At 40.6% G+C, this 15,483-nt stretch overlaps 1 long non-coding RNA gene across 4 annotated transcripts in view; it reads left to right on the top strand.

Moving 5' to 3' along the window:
• LOC132250372 (uncharacterized) overlaps nt 1-15,483 on the top strand; it is a 56,200-nt gene that overhangs the window by 28,914 nt on the left and 11,803 nt on the right. For all 4 annotated transcript variants that reach the window (XR_009462064.1, XR_009462067.1, XR_009462066.1 and 1 more), the window contains exon 3: nt 1,836-1,988. This is a non-coding gene — a long non-coding RNA (uncharacterized LOC132250372). The remainder of the gene's footprint in view (nt 1-1,835; nt 1,989-15,483) is intronic.

The raw sequence follows: 15,483 nt of genomic DNA, 5'->3' as shown, positions 1-15,483 counted from the left end.
TCTGGGCACCACACTTTAAGAAGGATGTGGATAACCTCGAGAGGGTCCAGAGAAGGGCCACTCGCATGGTTAAGAGTTTACAGGCCAAGTCTGACGAGGAGAGACTAAGGGACCTGGACCTCTTCAGCCTCTGCAAGAGAAGGCTGAGAGGTGATCTTGTGGCCACCTACAGATTCATTAGGGGGGTGCAGCAAGGAACCGGAGATGCTCTGTTCACCAGGGCGCCTCTTGGGGTAACAAGGAACAACGGTCACAAACTGACAGAGAACAAATTTAGGCTAGACATCAGGAAAAAGTGCTTCACGGTAAGGGTGGCCAAAACTTGGAATGGGTTTCCAAAGGAGGTGGTGCTCCTACCTTGGGGGTCTTTAAGAGAAGGCTGGACAGGCATCTGTCTGGGGTCATCTGACCCCAGCACTCTCTTTCCTGCCCAGGAAGGGGGTCAGACTCAATGATCTGTTGAGGTCCCTTCCGACCCTAGCATCTATGAATCTATGCATTGGAAATATTTGGATTACTGTGATGCTGGAGGCATTTGACAAGCCTTACTGGCTAGGGACAGAAATTACACATAAATAAGTGTAAGTGATTGGAAACCAGTTCAAATCTGTAAAACAACAGAAGTTCAGTGCACATAAACCCCTTTCAAAATGGCCAAAATCATTGTAAGATAAACCTAGATGGATGTAGTAACAGACTTAAACTGACTTCACCTAAATCAGCTATTGAACTTCTGTTCCAGAAGTCCTCCAGATTCAAGTTACCTCACAGTCTCCCAGGATCCCAGGATGCTTTGCGTCTCTCCCAATATCCTTACCCCCCTTGCTGGGTGGGTGGGTTAGCCTTGGCCCAAGCTGTCTATTCCAGCTGAGCAGGGAGGCATACTCTAGTGCCCCCTGCCTTCTGGGCTACTACAGGCATGTGGCTGCATTTCTATGATCAAAAGTGAATGTCTGTTCACTTGCTTATCAGTTCAATCTACACAGCTTAGACAAACCTGCGAAGATTGAATCAATTCAGCCTTAGGCTTTTTGACTGCCTGTACTTAGCCACTCAGAGATGTCACAACTAATTTACCATGCTTCTTGAGCTAGTTTTGTTGTTGGTATGGAGCTCTGTGCTACTTAGTACATGAGACTGCTAGTTTAAAGCTAGCTCTGGCATGTCTATAGTGACTGCTGCATAAACATACTTTCTGGGTATGGCCAAAGTAACAAAGCACAGCAAGTTAAAATGAGGTGGTGACTTTACAAGGCATTAGGTGCTCTGCAATAACTGTCTGTGAGCCTATTTTAACCCCAAAGTGAGTAAAATTAAACCAGAGCAATTTTATCCCCCAATGAAACAGGGCTATCACTTATCATGGGACAAAAGGCATCTTAACATATTTACACAATGAATCCCAGTAAATTCTGGGATTTACAAAGTAAATTTGTATTTTCTTCATTTCTCCAGACACTCAGTGTAGCTCCAGTGTTTCTCTGCGGTGTGGTCTATCTCGAGTAGAGTAACTCAAGATAACTGTTGCAGTGAAGGCAAGACTGAAGTTTATGGGGACAGAAGATAGCTTTCAGCTTCCTGAGAAATGTGCCTGACTTCTGCAAGCATGCAGATAAAATATAAAGTCATATTAATCACATACACCCTTGTTTTTTGGAGTTTTATTAGGATGCCAGTCTTAATCCTTTCTTTTTTTTTTTTTTTTGCCAGTTTGGCCCTAAATAAAGCAACTCAACTTCTACATCATATTTAAATCAGTTTAAGACTGTTTAGATTGGCTATGCTGTAAGGTATTGGTTTGCATCTCAGCTAAATTTGGCATTTCTGTTTTTCAGACTTACGTGCAAGAGCTGAGAACCTTTCTTCTCACATGCAGCATTGGTACACCTCTTTAATCTTCCGTCTAATGCAGTTGGCACTGAAACCAGAAATATTTAATCATTGCATACTTCTTGTCAGTGACCAGAAGGACAAGAAAACAAATCCAGGTGATGGGAGAAATCATAGAGCAGCACAGCAAAGTTTGGGGAGTGTGGTAAGGGTGGAATTTATCCTAGCTGAGGAGAGAATTGAGTGGGTATTACTTTTGGGTTGGTCCCATATGAGGAACAAAGAACTTTTATTTCCAGAAAAAAATTGTCTTAGCTTACAGGCAAATGAATGAATATTAAAAACCCACAAATTAAGTACATGGAAACCAAAATGTGGGTTTCAACTTTGAAATATAGTCTGTGTAAATCTAGTATTTCCTGAATGTTTGAAAACTGAGCTCTGCCTTCAGGAAAATGGAACACGTGACTCTCCTCCCACACCTTGGTCATGAAATGTCAAAAGGCCCCACCCCGCACACTTGACACATCTTCTCCACCTACCCTGTCCCTGTTGCTTAGAACTTCACACCAAAAATCTTGAGAAATACTGTTTTAATTCTGATAGTTCCACCCTAACAATTCCAAAATTACAGGTCAAACCTCCGAAAATCAAGCTATGGACTTAAGTCATGGGATTTTTAGAAGTAACCAGTGTTGGGTGCTTTATATTTGTCTTTTAGTTTTTGAGAATTTAGGGTGCACATTTTAAGCTTTTCTATGATATCACAAAGGCTAGAGATTTCATTAAAAGAAAGTTAAGAATCAAATATAATTCCACGACTCCATGAGCTGTGATTTTAATAAAGTCTTTAAGAAAGTCACAAAATGCCTGATAAACTTCTGAGGGCTGGCAGCATAGAAATCCAGGTGACTTCTAAGGTTTTGCCCCATATAAAGTTTGTTGAAATAGATGTTGACAAGATGTGCCTCAGGCTTCAGGTTCAGTCACCCATGGGTCCTTTTTGTCGTACTCTGTTTAAATTGATTGTACCATTTGGACTGATTTCCTAAAGCAGCTGTTAGTGTTCAGGAAAGGTGCTGGATTGGTAGCAGAAGCTAGAGAATTGTATAGAGCAAGTATGGCACAGGCAGTAAAATTACAAGCTTGCTTCCATTGCCCCTTCCCTCCTGGAAAGTGCTTGCATCTGGAAGCATCTCTAAAAAGTGGACTCAAAGAGTTTGTACACATGTACTAACACGACTTAACTAAGGCAACTTGAGCCACGTTGGAGCGTACACAGCTACAACACCTTGACATGGTAGCAGCCATCTTGTGAGCTAAGTCAACTTAACTAACATGGCTCAATACAATACACTTTGAAGGTATATTAACTTGCGCCATATTAAGTTGACACTGCTCCACATATGTGTGTATGCTCTGACATTTAAGTTGGCTTTAAAAAGTTGTCAGTTTAACTGTCAGAAAGTTACACACCCAATGTTGTTGAATCTGTGGACTCCTTGGTTGAGGCAGCCAACCAGGTATTAATATAAATGGTAGTTTCTGTGATGTTAATGACACTACTGTTTTAGCAGCACAACAAATGGCCTTTGAAACCACTGGAAAGATCCCCATGTATTTCACTGAGTTTTGGATCAGACTAGTTCTGAGATGAAAAAAAAATCAGAATTCCATCCAAGGAGACATGGGCAAGGCACAGCAGCTTCTATAGCTAATAACACAAAAGGGAGTGATGTGGCTGGCCTTACATCCAGCTATCTTTGAATTTCCAGTCCAAATGACTAGGTGCCTATTCACAGCCAGGATTACTGAGATGTAGCCTTTGGAGTTGCTGCAAAATGGCTTAACTGCTCAGTCACAGTAGGAGGCCTAAACTGTTCTGCCACCATGCTCCAGCTATACAAATATTAATAAGTATTATTTTGACTCTGTATTATGCATGCTGGTATATTTGGGCTTAATCCCATGGTAAATCATTCATGCTCAAGGGAGTGGGAAAGGGCACAATGAACTGTAATCCACTATTCAGGTACAAGGGCAAGGTCTCTCTATAGCTGCCTAATACACCTGCCCATATGCTACCATTCCTAGCAGACAAAGCTACTCCACTCTAACTAGGGGAATAGTTACCCCACACTGTCTAGTGCTTAGCAATCTACTCCAGAGTCCATCCAAGTAAATGGAAAGTCTTCCCACTGATTTCAGTGGTTTATGATTCAGGCCTATGATTCAGTCAGTAGCAACCACTAATCAGAAGCACAACATGTTCTTGATTGGAAGCCAGACAGAAAATACTCCCATACATGCTAGTGCTCCAAGTCCCAAGAAGCTGAACTGCTGTGGCAGAAGACGTGCTTGCTAGAATCCATGGCCATACAGCTGGTCAGGGTGGGTTTTCACTCATGTATCTCTGCTAAAGGAAGATCCTGAACATATATGCTATGTCTGTATATATAATTCTTTTAACCATGAACTAGCTCAGCTAATCAGAGGCAGATGTAAATGAATGATTCCATTCATTATTTTTGGAATAAAGGTTTCTTTTTTATGATTCCTTGTGATAAAATAAAGTGGTGAAACAATAAAACTAGAACTGGCATGTGCTTGGTGCCAAACTATTGTCTCCTAATCTGGACATGGCTACTCTATGTACTCAATTTTACTATGACAGGAGCAAACCTGAGCAAATGCCTCAGATTAAGCAGAGGCATTTCATCCATAAGGGGTTGGTTGAGCCCATGGGAGAAGTGTAACATTACTATTACTGACTCATTCTCTGACTCATATTAACACATGCTTTGCCCGTGCCAATTGAGGAAGGCTTTCATAGTGCCAAAATATGCATCTGATTAAGAGACAAGGACACCCAGAGTTTTAGAAAGTCAAAGTTTTGATGCTTGTTTTCAGTAATCACAAAAAAGGTTTAAGCAATGCTGGGAAAATCCTTCTTTGATTTGTGGGGTTAAAAGGCACTGAATCTTTTAAAACATGGATGGGGAAATTGTGAGATTCTTTTATTTGTTCCTGAGGGCAGGCACTTTCATTCATTTTCATATTCCAGGTGGTTGTCTCTAGTCCCAGAACTAGCCATGCATGGTGTTGGCTTCACTGGTACTGAGGGATTTCAGTACATCTTCTATGGTTTCACATTTTCTTAATCTATTCCTGTTATTAAGAATGCCACACACAGTTTTCACATCTGGTGTTAGTTGCAATGCCATTTGCTGACAGTGCCCTACTGCATCTGTGTAAAAGTCACTTCCATTAGTGATGGGCCAATGTCAAAAGTTCAGAAGTTGAGTTTGGATAAATCTAAGGATTTTTGATTGACCCCACTGATTAAGAAACTGAGTTTAAAAAGCTATCATGGTTCGGATTTCCAGGAAGTACATCAGGACTTTAGGCTTTCATCGGAACCCAAAATGCAATGAAAATAGATCTTCTCATGGTATTGCAGTATCTACAGTCCCTATCCAAACCACTCCTATGGAAAAGTCTGATTGGTGCTGTGGGATTCAAGCTTCATTAAGAAGTCAAAATGGAAATGGTGATGGTGATGGCTGAGTTCAGCCCCTCAGCAAATACACTGACACCTCAAAGGTAAACAGTGGCAAGCCATTTTGTAACATGGGTTGTTTACATGAAGAAGCACCCGGTAGTCATTTAGTGGTGCTGTGTGATTTGACTGTGACAGACTAGGTCAAATCCAAAAAAGGATGTTTTCATATGACAGTTTTAAGGGGAATTAAGGACTGGACGTGGTTTTCATTAATTCAGGGCAAAAAGAACAAATAATTGTGTCATTATTTGTTATTAAAAATCCACCCATCCAGAAACATGCAATTTGATGGGAGTGCAAATTCAATAGACTTTTCTGTTCCACATAATTTTATTTATTGTGTGGCAAATCAAGAATACTGGCATTGGGGATGGAGAAACTATTTCAGAACTGAAATCAAAGAAAACTTAATACATAAGGAACAATAAGAGAAGTTGATTTCAAGGAGTGATTCTTTTCTCAGCCAGGCACATGCAAGAGATCAAATCAAATAGCAAATAATTTTCAGTGACGATTAACCAATGTTACACTTGGATCACTGGTACATAAAGGTTCCCAAATGGCAAGCGGCAGTCAGATGAGGGCAACCAGGTTTTATTTTATTCAGATTTTTTCAGTTATTTCATAAAATGGCATCCTTATCCTAGATTCTATTATCATTGTAATAGCAAATTCAGAGCTGCAACTACTACTACTGTTGTTATACTTTTATGTTGTGGTACCACATAAAATGCCATACCCAGATTGTGCTACATGTACTAGGCACTGTAAACATATACGTATTGATAGTTTTTGCCCCAAATTGCTTGGAAGCTGAAAGACAAGAGACAAACAAGCGGGCAAAGGTAGACCTGAGGAGATGGCTTGAAAATTAAGTATAACAGGCCACAGACAATTTTTAGTCAGTCACTTGCAACATTTGGATTACACTTTACAGCATGGAAGAGGTGAGTTTTGAAGAGGGACTTGAATAGAATGGCTATTTTACAAATTTTAATCTTTGCCCTTTAAGGAAAAAAATGTATGAGAGAAAATGCTAGGCACTGAAGTGAAAAATCAAAGGGAGCTTTGTTGGTATAGGGAAGGCAGAGTTGATTTTGTGATACCAGGTTGGATAAATGGAAAGGGGACTAAAACTGTGAAATGCATCATCAGTAAAGTTAAGAAGTTTCTGCTGATATGTAGGAAGGGAGCACTTGTCATACAGCTGCTATAGCTGTACAGTCCCCATGCAATCTGCACCTACATCCCTAATACAGCTGCAAACTGTTTAGACACATGCAGGATTAATTCCAGGAGGGATTTATTCAAGATCTTCTCTTACATAGCTTGAAATGCTCAGATTCACTGAAATCAAATACCATCCTGCAGGTTAACAAAAGTCAGACAATCATATGATGGATAGACAGTCACATGCCAGGAGTAATGCCAAATGCAGAAGAATCTGCTAAGAGACTAACTGCCATAGCCACTGTTAAGCAAATGCCTTATCCCGCCTCACAGAAGAATTCTGCTGCGAGCAGCCAAGGCAAACAAGGGGAGCAAAACTGTAACAACAAAAATATGTCACAGTGATCAGGTTTGGGTCAGCACTAGCTCATCCAAACCCTCCAAGCAGGGATTTTTCTCTCCTTTATTAAAAATGTTTAAATACACTGGCTAAATATAAAAGTGAAAAGTACAATTGTCTGAAAGAAAAAAAAGGTTAGCCTGCTTAAAGGAGAGGCAGTTGTAGACTGGTTTTACACTGATTCTTTGTGTGGCTCCGTGTACAATTTAGAGCTGCTCTTATCTTTTTGTAATCCTCATGTAACCACTTGCCAGATAAGGATTGCCAGAGTATATTCTGCTCCAGCAATTACCCACCATCAGCCTATACTAAAAACCTGTGCAGCAGAGCAAGAATGAAGCAGGATCAGGGAAAATGTCCAGGATTAAAAAGGATAGCAAAGGAAACATTTCTAAATACTCTAGGAATAAGTTCCTGTTGTGGAATTCTACAGGTTTATATTCTATACTCCTTAATCTGCGACTCATAAGATATTGGTTAGCCTTGATGACTTTTATGGCAACAATCTAAACAAGACAAAGCTAAAAGCATGCAAAATACATTAGCGAAACCTAAGGGAACATGAAAACAAAGTGAGCATTGACAGAATAATAGACTGCTCTTGGATGCCAGAGAACAGTAGCCTTCTTTCCAAGAGATGTATAATATTTAGACTGAAGTGTATTCATTGTCAGTTACAGTTAAACTGAAGATATTTCATAGTATATAAAATTTCATGATTATTTGTCATTAGCTCTGTTGCACTATTACATTATTACTGGAAGATGTTGGGGGATTGCATGGTGAAGGGCATGTGCAAAGGCTACTGTTGCCTTGCTAATGTTGCCCCTGAGAATAGTACTGTGCCAGCAATAACATATTGGGATATTTCCATTTTAGAAGAACAGAAGTGTGCAATCATTTCACTTTTTGGCCAACATCAGTTTAAACAATTTGATACCAATGAAGAAAATAGAGGAAGGAACATATTGCATTGTTCACATTACATTTAGATTTCAACAGTTTAGGAATCTGTTGTCTGTGTTGCATTTAAAGTCTGATCACACAGATGACAGTTTATTGGAACACTGTGAGCAGAGGTCAAATGCCTGTAAATTTGCGTTAACTGTGATGAAGCTCATTTAACAAAATATACTTGAGTCTTTTCTTTCACCAAATTAAACATGAAAACACAGCTTGTAGATTTATTATTAATAGTATTAGAGTGGGCTGTAGATAATATGCCCCTGCCAAGCCTGGGTCCTATTCTTCCTATTCTATATGCAAATGGTAGAAGACGATTCCACAGAGGTCATAGTCTGAATAGATGACAGGCAAATGGCGAATTCTGATCTCCATTTGGCAAACTGAGGCCCAGAAAAATTAAGCAATCAGAAGTTATACATTGTTCTTTGCAAGCTTTCAGGCACAAAAACCCTTCTTCAGGCATAGGGAGAGTCTTCAGGCATGGAGAGAGAGACTCTCCCTAAGCCTGAAGAAGGGTGTTTGTGCCTGAAAGCTTGCAAAGAACAAGTTTTTCAACTATTTAGGTGGTCTAATAAAAAATATCACATCTACCCAAAGAACCTTATCTACCTATGTCCTTATATCAACACAGCTACAACCAGCAATCCAGAAGTCAGACAGGAAGTCTGGAACAAAACCAGGAATTGAACCTAGATCTCACAAGTCTGTTAATTGCAAGAATATCTTTCTTCTTCACCAGTGTTTTTTTCCCCCTCCCAGACTGGATTCAATTTTATATTTATGCCATTGTTGGCTATTATCATCATTGCTGAATTCAAATATTTTCAGAAGAGAATTAGGAAACAATAAACCAAATGCTGACAATTTTGCAATTGAATATAAATATCAATTCTGGCCCCAAAACTTAATCCAATAAATACTGATACTACTTCAATATACTACTTCTAACTATTTTTTCCAAGCTGTCTTTTTTTGTTTGTTTTTGCCATGAATCAAACTGTTTCCAACATGAAACCTGATCCAGTCCCCACTAAAGCGAATGGAAATAATGGGTCAGGATTGTTAGAGAACAAACTGTACAAGGGAAGCATTTGTGAATACTCAAATGTAAAATATAAGTACTACAAAAAACACTATTTTTTCCCTGGTTCATGCATTAGAATTCCCTTTTCTATTTAAGAGTAAAGCTCACAGGTTCCCGTGTTATAAATAATAAATCACTGGGCATGTCTAGATATGTGTTTTAATGCACCTTAGCCTATTTTAATTTACATTAAAGCATCACAAAAAATATGCGCTTTCACTAAAGTGCATTAAAATAGGCTAACACAGCTTCTTCTAGTACCTCACAATGGAGGTACTAAATTTAATGTGCATTAGCAAAAGTACAGTAATGAGTATCTAGATACACCCACTCTGAATGTAGATCTTTTACTATTCATAAACCAATCCTTATTCTGCATGGTTTCTTTATAAATATTTTCTCAATAGTTTGAATGACCAATTTTCTTCAGATTGGTTGCTTATGAATTGTTCATTTGAATTGTTCCTTATTAGATATTTATAGTGTGATTGGTCACTTTGTACCTGGCCCCTGACTAATTTAAACCTTTCAAACTAATCAGCTAACAAATCAGAAAGAGCAGCTAGCAGAATACTTTCGCTCCTTTGTGGCTACCTAGCTTATGTACAAATACCAGTGTTTGCATAATACAACTACTGTCTAGACTTCCATACAAATAGAAATCTAGTAAACGAATATCTGAGGCAAATTAATTGCATATTATGCACAAGGCTGCACTGTACAGCAACTTTGAATCTGAATAGAAGTTTCTGAAGATTATTATGCATGATTTGGCCCTCTAGTTAGAATATTCCCTTTTGGGTAAATTATAATCATAATACTTTATGTATAGTTTTCATACAGTAAACAGTTTAGCCCACTATGTTGAGAAACTGGGCACTAAAAATCAGGTCCTATTGGTTTTAAGTTGAATCATTGAGCCCTTGAGGCAGGGACGGCCAATCTTACCATGGCCAATGTGGTAAACATGCCACAAGTGGTACAGGCAGAATCTGTGTATGGTACATGGCAGATCAGGGAAGAAGCAGAAAGCAAAGCAGCAGATCAGGCAGAGGAAGGAACACAGAGTGCCCTTGGCAAGGGCACAGGGCTTAATTTCTGCCAAAAGAGTTGGCCCCCATTGCCCTAAGGAGAGAGGTTTTAGAAGATATTCATCTGGAGAGGTTAGTTTTGTTCCAGAGTAGATTATACAGGAGGTACCCTAAAGCAAACTATATAGTCTAACTTCTTTTTCTTTTTGAAACATAACAGCCCACTGTAAATGGACAGAATGGAAATATCTGCTGTTGCCTAGATGGGACCATGTGCATTAGAGTGCAGAGAACCTAGAGAGATTTGAGGTTTTGATGGATTCTTTTTAGAATATGTCTTGGGAGGGAAAATACAAACAATTTTCTTTTCCCATGAAAAAATGCGAACATGGTGATGTGATATTCATGACTAAAGGCTGTAGATAATGTGGATAGATATTTTTAGTAGCAGAAATGGAAAAAACAGTGTTGTCTACTAAACAAGTCTATTCATACTCAGTAATAGGAGAGAATGGATCTTTAAGGGCCAAATTCTACCTTCAGATATATTGCCTGTGGCATGCACCCCAATTTTGGAAGGAAATCACCTATATATCCATAGAATCAACTTAGTCTGACTAAGTGCATTATCTTTTGTATTTTCAATTGTTTTATTCAGCCCTCCACCTAATTCTAAGTGTTCAAAGGTTGGATAGCCATTATCAACCTGCTGAAATATTAGTATACAAGAATCCCTTTGGTTAGCATTGATGATGATGAGAACCACAGCAAATCAATGCATTTTTAAAGCCAGGTCCAGATCCCAAATCATTTGAAATTAATCAGACCTCACTGGAGCTTAAACCAAAATCCTGGCACTGTACTGGCACTTTGCATTTCAAAAAGGGGTGTCTCATAATTGTGCTACCCCAGAAGTGGGATAAGGATGAATTATACTGCTCTGTTTTCTAGGAAAGGTAAGTAGCCTTTCCCCAGTGCAGCTGGCTTATCTGTGCTTGCTGGAATGTTGATAGGGAGCATGGGGGAACTCAAGGCTCTTCCCATCTACCATCCCTGTCTGCCTGCTCCACATCTACAGGCATAGAAGGAAAATAGCATCCCAGCAGTCACTGCTTCCATCCCACCTCCATTGCACTTATTCTGACAAAATAATCTCAGGAGATGTGTTACGGGACTCCTTATAGTCTTTATTCCCTTATGTGGATGTGCATAGCAAGGCTCTTGATGGAGTCTTTAACGGGAATTCCATTCTCTCCCTCCCCTGCTCCCCAAGGATACTGTATCAAAACAGATGGCCAGAAATATACTCTTCTTAGTACAATAAATGCAGCAAAATCACCCTAAAAGCAAAAATCATAGAATCATAGACAATTAGGGTTGGAAGGGACCTCAGGAGGACATCTAGTCCAACCATCTGCTCAAAGATTGACCTTCCGCATGTTACGTCTCAGCTATGTGTTCTTGGGCAACCCTGGCACAGGATGAAGTTTGTCTGACTCACAAAGGACTCACACCCCCTCCCTCCCCTCCTCTACCTAAACGAAAGTCATTAAGATGCAGTGAGAGACGCACCTAAGACCCTCAAGATAAGGGTGACAAGAGTGAACCAACTGCCCTAGGTCTCATTTACATCCGAGATGGAACCAGATGACCATTCATTTACATGAGAGATGGAGAACAGAAAGCCTGAAGCAGAGACTGCAGTGAATTCTGGGACCAGAGAAGCAGGGGAGCACTGCATGATGGGAAATCTGTGCTCCAAATGTTAATCAACCCATGTTCATACACACCCAGCTCAGCATTTATCAGACCAGTTCTAATCTGGATTTACTAAGGACTTTTCCCCCCTCCAGACACACACACACCTCTAAGTTTAATAGGCATCTCGGGCCGTACATTCCCCGGTCCCACTATGGGAGGCCTATTTAAACTTGATTGACTAAAACTCGGTTGCTGGGTTAGGGAATGCTGAGGCAAGACACTGAGTCAGAGGGTGTATGGGCAACATTTGAACAATGGTTAAGGGTTCATCACGGCATCCAGCCTGCCAGAGCCCTAATCACTGGTGTTGTCATACTTTTCCCAAGACGACTGGTGGGAGTCCTCTCCACAAAAGGTTATGAACACCCCAATAATTACTTTAAGTCTGTTAAAAGACTATAGTAAAATCTGGAAAAGTCATGCTAAGCTGAGGCTTGTGCACAACAAGTAAAAATCCAAAATCCTGATGCTGCAAGCTATCTATTGTTTCTGAAGAAACCATGAGATATCCCATCAGGATATCTGCCATCCATAGGAATCTCAAGCTGGCTCCCAAGTATTTGGTTACTCCCTAATCTTAAGTGTTTCCTGATTATCAATCAGTTTCTTGAGATGTTCCAAACCAGATAACCCCTTGTCAATAGAAAAGACAATGATTTACACAATTAAGGATGCTTCGAAGCAGCTGAACTGAGGGTATAAAAATCTGTTAAAAGTGTGTGCACTTAAAGAAGAAGAAGAACAAGAAGAAGAAAGAAAGGAAGAAAGAAGAAGAAGAAAACTCCTGTGCTGACACCATCTCCTGTCGTTCTTGGGACGCTGGAAAAACAGATCATCTCCCTTCAAGGACTGTGCCTGTCAGCTCTGCAGCCTGAGTGCCTCAGACTGGTGAGATCCCAGCGCTCTCTCTCTCTTTTCTCTCTAGACATAAACTTCTGAACCTGAACTTTATCAGTTAAGCTTGAGCTAAGTTTCCCCAAATACTTAGTGAAACCAGGGTAGTACTGTAATTGTTTGTGTTTGTTTTTCTTTTGCATATCTATTACTACTAGTACCATTATATATTTCATATGCTTAGCAATAAATAACTTTTATAGTCAAACTGGTAGTAACTGGGTATATTTTTCCTTCTCTGCTTCTCTTTCCTTCTGTGCCCTGCAGCAATGCTTCTTTTACCTAAGCTAAAGATCCCTGTGAAGCCCAAAAATATTGTGGGGTCTGCTCATCAAGAGGCCAAAGATTGGGACGTGCTGAGTTTGAAACACATAAGGGGATCAGCTTGTACAGGCTGATTGACCCAGTTTGACTCAGACGTGCCCTATGAACTGAATGCTGGCCCATGAGGGTGTCAGCTAGACACCCAGCCGGATTCAGAGGGATTCTGTTCACCTGTGCTTGTGTCTGACTGCATTTTATTGTTGCTCTTATGAACTGATTCTTGGCATATGAGGGTGTCAGCCTGTCCATGCTGATCAGCCCGGCCAGGTCAGGCGTGTCACGTTAATTTGTGTGTGTTTGTGTGTATGACTGATTGGGTGACTGGAGGAACCCAGTCCCATTGAAATTGAGTCCTACAAGATAGCTCCACTGGGGGTGAGGGCTTGCAGAAGGGAGAGATACAGCTCCATATAGTAACACAAGCAGCACATTGACAGAATCACCAAGACCCTAGAAACTATCCCTAAAAAATGAGCACACCCCAAAGTAATGGGCAAATTTGGTAACAAAATTGATGGAGAAGGCTGGCAGCACGTGACTCTAATCGCGTGGTAATTGTTGAGTAGTTGCTGCAGAGTGGTAAACTGAGGCACCGATCTGAAAGCTTTACTTTCCTTTTTCTTTTCCTTTTTTCTCTTTTCTTTCTAATCAGACCAAGCTCCTTCAGCTAGGTCCCTCTCTCATAGAACCTCCTGTAACTTTTAAGTTAAGAACTGTGCTGGAATAACTTGAAGACTGTGCTGTAGAGTTAAGAGTTGTACTTTAGAACTAGGATTGTGGAGTAATACTGTGGCAGTGTGGAATCTAAGTGACTGTGTAAAAGAGGCTTTTTGATAGTGATCATTAGTGTGATAAGGGAAATGGAGATGTCTGGTAAAACCCCTTTAGCTGCTCGTTTGAGGCAGGAGAAACCCTGCAGGTTAGAAAGATGGGTAATGAAGAAGGGAAAATGCCCCTGGGAAAAAGGGTGCTTCAAGGGTGAGAATCCCCTGACTGAGGCAGGTTTGAGTTTTGAACAGTATTGCAACACTCTTAAGCCATGTAGTAGTGCAAAAGATGCAGCTGCTGCCTGGGCATTGTTTTATGCATGTTTGGAAATGATTGAGATGTTAAAGGAGAAGCAGGAATTGGAGCTTGAAAAAGAACAGTTACAACAGCGTTTGAAAGATTGTGAGATAAATGGGTGTGATTTTGTAGCAGAAAAGCTTAAACTGGTAACGTTACTTAGAGATATGCAGGAAGACAGAGACAATGCAAGCAAGACTTTAGAGCTGTATAAGAAAGAATTAGCACACACAAAAGTGTTGTCAGAAGAAGCGAGAGCAGCAACTCGTTTCCTAGTAGAGGAAAATAAGGCAGCAAAGACAGCAGCAAGCCATCAGAAGTATGAGGCAGAGATCAATAAATTGCATGCCCAACTTAGTGTCCATAAGGAAGTGGTAGCAGCTGTAAGGTTGAGAGAGGATTGTGATTTTGAGTCCCCTGGGAAAATAGAGGTACTCCCTGATGCAGTCCCCAAAAGCCCATTCAACCCCGATTGGCCCTATGTGCATAATGTTGCCCCTGTTTCCACAAAGGAGGTTAAACGCCTAGTTGCAGGAGATGATCTTCCCACAACGGAGACAGTCACTGACATAGTCAGATGGTCTCCCAGTCAAGACAAGGCTATTGCTGAGAGACTGGGGCCACTGAACCGAGACACTGCTATTGCATGGCTGGCTCGTGTTTGGCAAATGTACCCCGCTGCTGATGGCACAGACTTAACTTAAGTAGCTCAGTTATGTGCCTCTCCTTGTGATGCAGATGCTTTAGACATGGGCATAGATTCTTGGGAACGAACTGCTCCTGGACCCTGGGAATGGATGATAAGTGCTCTTAAAATATTACTGCCTGCTTCTTCCCTTAAGAAATTGTATGTAATGGAAGAGCAGAAGCCAGGAGAAGCCCCAGAATCTTACCTGATCCGAAAGAAAATGCTAGCAGCTCTCTCTGATTCATTGCCCCAGACAGAAGAGAATGGAGTTATCACTTTCCATTATCAGGGACTTGAATTAATACAGAGCACCTATGCAGGGTTAAATTCCCAGACAAAAATGACCATAGGGGTTGTGGATTTAGCACACATGACCTGGAATGAACTAGTGGCAAAAATCAAACAAGCAGGAGATTTGCTGCAGAGACTGGTGTTTTAAAGAGACAAGCAGGCAAAAAGATTACATCAGAGCCTGTGCAGGCTATCACCTTTGCAAATAATGTTCCTCACTCTGCCAGTCGCCCTCCCAATTCTAATTCCCCTTTGCCTCACAACCCTGGGCAACGACAGCCCAAAGAGACCCTTAGGAGAATGATTTGGAAAGAGCTAGTGAATTTAGGGGAAGATATGGGAAAATATGATCACCAGCCCATTAGTGTCCTGATTAATGCTTTGTCTCAAGCCATGCGGAGAGCAGAGTTAATGCAG

This window comes from Alligator mississippiensis, chromosome 4 (assembly GCF_030867095.1).
Source record: "Alligator mississippiensis isolate rAllMis1 chromosome 4, rAllMis1, whole genome shotgun sequence".
In the NCBI taxonomy this organism is placed as follows: Eukaryota; Metazoa; Chordata; order Crocodylia; family Alligatoridae; genus Alligator; species Alligator mississippiensis.
This window is presented reverse-complemented; position numbering and strand designations above follow the sequence as displayed.